This window comes from Artibeus jamaicensis, unplaced genomic scaffold, assembly GCF_021234435.1.
Source record: "Artibeus jamaicensis isolate MK-2021 breed Jamaican fruit bat unplaced genomic scaffold, CSHL_Jam_final contig_867, whole genome shotgun sequence".
Lineage (NCBI taxonomy): Eukaryota > Metazoa > Chordata > Mammalia > Chiroptera > Phyllostomidae > Artibeus > Artibeus jamaicensis.
This window is the reverse complement of record NW_026521995.1, coordinates 2,792,855-2,799,957: the sequence shown is the minus strand read 5'-3', so window position 1 is coordinate 2,799,957 and position 7,103 is coordinate 2,792,855. Positions and strand designations below refer to the sequence as shown.

At 42.4% G+C, this 7,103-nt stretch overlaps 1 pseudogene; it reads right to left on the bottom strand.

Moving 5' to 3' along the window:
• Positions 1 to 2,229: 2,229 nt before the first annotated feature.
• Positions 2,230 to 5,160, bottom strand: LOC119050901 (protein phosphatase 1 regulatory subunit 15B-like; annotated as a pseudogene).
• Between the last annotated feature and the right edge of the window lie 1,943 nt (positions 5,161 to 7,103).

Here is a 7,103-nt window from a genome sequence, read left to right as displayed (position 1 = left end):
AAAATTTTTTCTGTAAGTTGTTACATATGTATATTATATACAACATAATAAATAATATATTAATTATTATCTCTGATATACATATAATATATTCACTATTATATCTATAGACATATGCAGTATTATCTTTCAGATGTACAGAGAGATAATACTGCATATATAGTGCTGTATATATAAAATATGTAATAACATATAACATAATAATACATGTATAACATAATATACAAGGTAGAGGGAGGGAAAACTGAGTGATTTTTAACACTAAAATGTATTTACTAGCATGAATAATCTTACATAAGAGGAGTTCCACTTGATGGTAACTTGGAAGGTCATTTCTGAAAGGCTTCTGACCTAAGCATTAGTGAGAAATTCTGTATCTCCAACTGCCATGAGGGAATGTATCAAGCCCTGGTGCCAGGTCCATTTTGATCAATATGATAATTGTTAGTTTGAGGATACTTCTTTAGCAAAAAAGAGGTCCCTTACCAATGGCCAACTCAGTTAACAAACATTTGTCACAACAAAATTTTACCTAAATGAAAGGGCTCAGACAAGTTTCTGACATGCTATAACTGGGTTTGACAGCACTCAGCGAGGGGAGATCATGGCTAGCTGGCTTTTCTCATCAGGGAAGCAAGATTTTTACCGGAGCCAGTTCAGATCAGCCTGGATCAAGGGTTTTGACTGCACATCAGTCAACTCAGTATAATAATTATTTTGGCCATTTTTTCATGCCAGGGTGTCTCATCCTACAGAGCATCGACAAGAATTATAAAACCACTTTGTGCAGACATAGACTTGAGATGTGGTCTAGCTCCCTCTTCCTCTTGTGGTCTTCATTACCGCTCAATCCGGGACACACAGCTGACTTCACAGAAAACCTTACTGAGGATATGGATCGTGGTTTTGTGGGTTTTCCCCCTGACAGTGTATTACAGTGTTTTCAAAGAACCTAGAGGGCACGCTTGAAACAATCGGTGCAACCCAGCTACAACGAGCTCCTGCTGGCTAAGATAGCTATGTCAGGCTACAGGATTTTAAAGACTCACAGTAGCTCATAGATAGCTTGTACATTTATAAGCATTACTGAGTTGGAAGATAATGACAGTCACGTGTTGTGGATTGAATATGACACCTTTTTCCCTCATTATTCCTTCTCCATTTATAGAACACAATGAACTTGGATACTGACTGAAATCTCTATTTTATATTTCATACTGGAAAATTTGGAACTTCTCATTTCCGGGTTTACAGTATCACCCAGACAGATTTGAAAAGTGACAGGACTGAGGCCATTAATAATGCTGGTTTTCTGCTGAGAGCATATATAACAAAACCAAGTTGCTCTGATATCTCTTCTGATCTTCCTAGGAAAATTCTAGGCTTTTAGTTTTTTAAAAAAATAAATGCCTAGGATATAATGATTACTTCCTGGTGTCTTTTACAACAATCCCATCTGTTAAAAGATACAAAGAGCCACTTGACTGGAAACTACAAAAACATATACAGAACCCTCTCCAAAAAAGTTTATACAGAAATTAAATATACTAGATGTTAAAATCTGGCAAAAAGATGCAGCTTTCCCAAAGTGACAGAGAGGACCGCGCATGTTGGTTTTGTGGCAGACCTTGGAAATATCTTAGGTAGAACTTAATCTAGAAAAAAAAAACCCAGCACACAGTTTCAGCCCAAGTTATTTTTAGAAGAAAAATAAAAATGACACAAGATAATGTACCTTAAGTTGGTAGCCAATACGAAATTATTCTCTGAGTCTTAAGGTAGAAGGGCCAAATCACTGAAGTAAGAAAATACTGAGAAAACATAAAAGCCCAATAATTTTAGAATGTTGGAGGAAAAGAAATAAAGAGTCCAAAGTTTTAGATAGGTCCACATGATTTAAATTAAAATGGAAAATGGGCTTTGAATCATATATTGTTTCCCAAGAAAATAAGTTTTGAAAGTGCAAAATTATACCTTAAAAAGTTCCTTTTCACCTCAACAAGCAAGTAACATCCAAAAAAACACTGGGCTAAATAAAACAGGAGGCTTAGAAATCACATCATCTCGTCCTTCATTGTCAGGGCTTGGCTTCAAACCTGGACTTTTCTGAGTGGGATATTTTGCAAAACAATATTAAATGAGGTTGCTACATCCAACTTACATAGCCTTTAAAAAAAGTCAAAGGAGAGCCACCAATTTTTGTTTTGAGAGGAACCTTTAATGTAGGAGTTAGTGTATGCTAGGGCCAGAGGCTATTAAATCATCTGAACATGGCTGCAAACATCAAGTTCTTTGAAGCATGTTTTCTGAAGTTTATGAAACATTCTTTCTCTGTGCTCAAAAGTCAAGCAATATCCAATAGTGTCTTCTGTTTCTCGAATTTGTTTCCGGAACTAGCATCCATCTCATGTAAGTTCCTCCCATGGTCCTTTGCAGTCCTTGTCCCCACTTATATAATACTCAGGAACTTCTTCAAGGAAGGTTACCTTTCTCCTCTTGATATACATGTGTTTTTCCCCAGAAAAAACTAACTCTGTATGACGTCTGGACATTCAGCGTCTTGGCTCCCTAACAGTTGCACTTTACAGGAAAGTAAGGTGAGATACTCAGACACGGCCACAAGGGGCTCAGATGGCCTCTCTGAGCCAACCTTGACAATTTTTCCCTGATGTTTGAAAAGAAGGCTTAAAATTTAAAAGGTTGTAGGGATAATCAGAATTACAGAGAGGGTTCCACAGTATGAGACTCTCTGCTTCATCTGCACTAGATTCCCAGTCATCTGCATGCCCAGAGTTACTGTCAGGGGAGGCTTCCAGTCTGGAGAGCATCCTCTAGATGAGACCTGTCAGACAAATCCTCCTCTGAGTCAGAACGGTCTCCAGGAACGCTTCTGGCAGCAGTCTGGATCGCTGCTGTAACGTTTTGGGGATCGTAAGGATCTACACTGTAAAAAGAGCCCCGATGGTGAAGCCCTTCAGAGTCATGTACAAGGTCTGATTCTGAGAGTGAGCTATCACTATCAAAACCTTTGTCCTCAGCTTCCTCATCCCTGTCTTCACCTCCTGATTCAGAACTTGTTTTGAGGTCACTGGATGCACCTCCTGAAAAGTAAGGTTTTTTGTACTACATGCTGCTCTGGCAGAGATGGGAAGGTCATCTTCTATGTCTGAGCAGTCAACTACACTTCTTTGGTTCTCCCCAGGTGCTCTATCCAAAGGGAGCTCACAAGATGGACAGCTTTCTGTAGGGCCCTGTTTTCCTGAAGCAAGAGGGACCTCTTGAGCCAATTCTACTTTTTCTCCCATGGGTTCCTGGGCAGGTCCGGGAATGGCTCCATCAGGGGGAATGCACAGCGTCTGACTGCCTCTGCAGGGCTTCAGGTCCATCCGGAGAAGGCTGTGTTCCTCCTCCAGGCTGCAGTAACCGTCACCTTGGTCGGGGGTGGGTAACGCTTGCTCCTTGCTATCCCGCTGAAGGAATTCCAGCCGACTCATGCAAATATGGTGAATTTCTGGCAGGCCTTCTCTAGAAAGAGGTGGACATCCCTGCCAGGTGGAGAAAGTGGGCTCTGTCTGCTTGCAGTGGCCGGGGATGAGAATGGTCCTCCGGCCGACAGCTGCTCTTTGCACTTACTGTCCAGACATTGGCTAGCTTGCCACTTCCGACGCCGTTCTCATGGCGAGGCTCTACCCAAGGAAGGCCATCCAGATGAGAGGGCTTCAGCAAGTAGACAGTGCTGAAATCACTTAAACACTGAATGTTTCCAGGCCAGGAGGAGCAGGGGCTAAGTGCCCCGTCAGAGAACAGCCAGGCTTTAAGGCTGCTCCACAACAGCTTCCCACTCTCCACAGCTGCTGCTCCAGGAGAAAAGTGTGGGTCGAAGAGGTCAAGGCTCTTCCCTCGGCTCCATGTTGCAGTTCTAGATCAGGGTACCAGCACTGCCCCCTTCTCCTCCTCTGGCCAGTCCAGAAGACCGATGGGTGGGTAGGCTGTCCGAGGGTTCCAGCTTCAAGGAATGCAGAGATTTCTGTGTCCCAGGGTCAGCCGGATCCTCCCGAGCCTTTGGGGCTCCCTGGGCCCCAGCATCTAAACATCTGGTCTGAATCATTCCACCCCAAAGCTGGCTCCAAGTCAGCAGCTTCTGAAGCAAGCTGAGGAGCGGTGTGAAGAGCTGGGCAAGCAGCTTCATCCAGTAGCTGGTTTGAGCCTCAGGATGAGGACAGGAAACTGATTTGGGGTCCCCAGGGTGCTCTGCGGCACGAAGTGTGGAGAACCTGCCAGGACCTGGTGGCGAGGGCCAAGGGAAGAAGGGTAGCCGGAACACGGGGCCCATACAGGTCCCGGGCTGGCCCAGAGGCAGGTCTGTGCCTACACCACACCCCTGCTCTTGCAGAGTCTAGCGAGGTGGGAAGACTAGGGGCTGGAGCTCACACGCGAGTGGGAGAGGCCTACAGGGTCCTGGGTACACCCACAGCTGAGTTGGCCCCAGCCCATCCGTGGACCTGAAGAAGAGCTGCACAGGGCAGTGGCTTCGGCCACCTGAATATGATGCTGTCACGTGTGTTATTCCTCTCTGTGAGTCTCTGGAGCCCAATTATTGAAACTTATAAATGAAGCACTTCAATGTGTGACTATGAAACCAGGAATAATTAATACTAAAAATTTTAATTGATTTATAAGCCTTCCAAAACACACACAGTAATAGGCCAAAAAAACAATGCTTGACAAAGACATTTAATTGTATAATCTTTACTTTGAACTTTTTTCTAATGTCCCTACTCCTACTTAAAAATGCCTGTCATATTATACCACCTAATGTTAATTTTATTTCTGTGTCTGGGTATAATGAGATAAATGTTATCAAATCCAGTAGGAGTATATACATGTTTTGCACTGAAGAATCTGGTTTTATCAGGATGTTTTTCCTACTAGAAAAAGAAAGTCCAACCCAAATTATCTTAAACAGTAAAGACAGCTGTTGGTTCAAGTAACTCACTAGCAGTATGGAGGGGGGGTGGTGGTTGAGGGTTCACTTTGACTTGTGGGTCTGGCTTTGTTAGTAGAAGTTCCATCAGCTGTACTCTCGTGTGGGTCTTGGTTTAATTCTCATGCTGTTTCCCTCATCCTGACAAAGAGGCACAGCAGTGTGCCTGGCTCCATAATCACGGAGTGCAAAGAGAGATATACCAGTTGAAAATGTGTCCATTAAATTAAAAAGAAAAGAAAAGAAAAATAGGGGGAGAGGGAAGAAGAGGGAGACAGAAAAATAGAGGAACAAATCAAAAAATGGGCCACATAACAGATTTTAGAGATGGCAGTTTGTTGTGTGTCTTAAGAAACCTGGGCGTGGACAGGCCACCGGGTGGGCACTGTGGGGCAGCAGTCCCTTCTGGACCCAGGCTGTTTCCATCTCCTGCACCTCATCTTTGACCTGTAGCTCTGTGTTCTCATGCTTGCCATCTCACGGTCTCAACATGAGTACTGGGCCTCCAAGACTGACATGTAGAGTTCAGGACAAAGTCAAGTGTGCCCACTTGTATCGGGAGGAGAAAAGAACATTTTCCTGGAAGCCACACCCAACAGATCTCTGTGTTTGTGCTTCTGGCCAGCGTTGGTTCATACCCAATGTCTATTTTCCCCTCCTCTTTACCACCAGAACTGTGACTCTTTTCAGAAAGGCAGTGTGTCCATTAAAAAATGCATACATCTCGTCTTTCTCACCCAGCCCCGCAAACGCCCTCCTCTCTGTCTACTGTTCTCTGTGTCTGTGAGTCTGTTATACGTGTTTATTTTATTCTTTAGAGTCCACATATAAGTGAAATTATATGGTATTTGTCTTCCTGTATGACTTATTTCACTGAGCATAATGAACAAGGCGAAGGGATTAAGAAGTACAAATTGGTAGTAACAGAATCACAGAGATGTAAATTACACCATAGAGATTATAGCCAATAATACTGTGATAACTATGTGTGGGGCCAAGTGTGTACTTGAAATATCGGGGGACCACTCTGTAAGGTACATGACTGTCTAACCACTATGTTTCATATCTGAAACTAATACAGAATAATGTTGAATATAAATTATAATTGAAAAATAAATATATAAAAATTAAAGTAACTTAAAAAAATTGAAATACTCAGAAATAAACCTGACAATGGAATATTATTTAGCAACAAAGAGGGATAAACAATACTTTTATTATTAAAAAAAGAACTCTAGAAGGACAAGAAATAAGTTTTCTACTTCATTAAAGTTTATTTGTGTATTCCAATTTTCCAGAAAAAGAATTTTAATGCATTTCAGTAATACATGTTAATTAGGTTAAAAAAATGCATATCTCTCCAGGCTTAAACTTTCCAGATTCAGCAAAAATAAACAAAAACAGGATGCCCAGCAGAGAACATGCCGTGCATACTTTATACAAAACATTATTTGTTTATCTGAAATTCACATTTAACCAAATATGCTGTATTTTATCTGGCAACCCTACCTTAAGCTTTCTTAATGTAGCGTGGCAGTGAAAGAGACAGTCTGCTAAAAAAGAAAAGCCTCCAGGAAACTTGTTAGACATGCTCCTTTTGTCCTTTGCACTTGGCCTTTTCCCTTCTTCCTTCCTGGACTTTGGACGGAATGCCTAAAGCTGTTTTGCAACCAGAAAAATATAAGCCATTTAAGGATTGCAGAGGAATGTGGAGAAGCCTGGTTCCTGAGCAGCTCTGACCTGTCTATCCTCAGAGTACTTGTTATATAAAAAGCCCTTATTTGGTTAAGTCACTATAGTTCAGTTCTGGTTACATGCCGCCAAATGCAGTCCTAACTGATGTAGCTACCCTTTGCTGGAGGGGTGAAGTAGGGGCTGGCTACTGGTTCAACACACAATTTTGTTTTCTTCCTCGTCACAGAGCTAGACCACACTCCCAGACCTCTGCAGTTAGGTGGAACTGTGTGACTGAGTTCCGGCAATGAAATGTGATGGAGGTTATGTATGTAACTTCCATGCCTGATCCCTGTTCCTGACCTTCCCATATCTGCAGCAAGAAACCCTAGGGAATAGCGGAGACAGTGGATGAAAGCAACCTGAATCCAAGAAAACCTTGTGG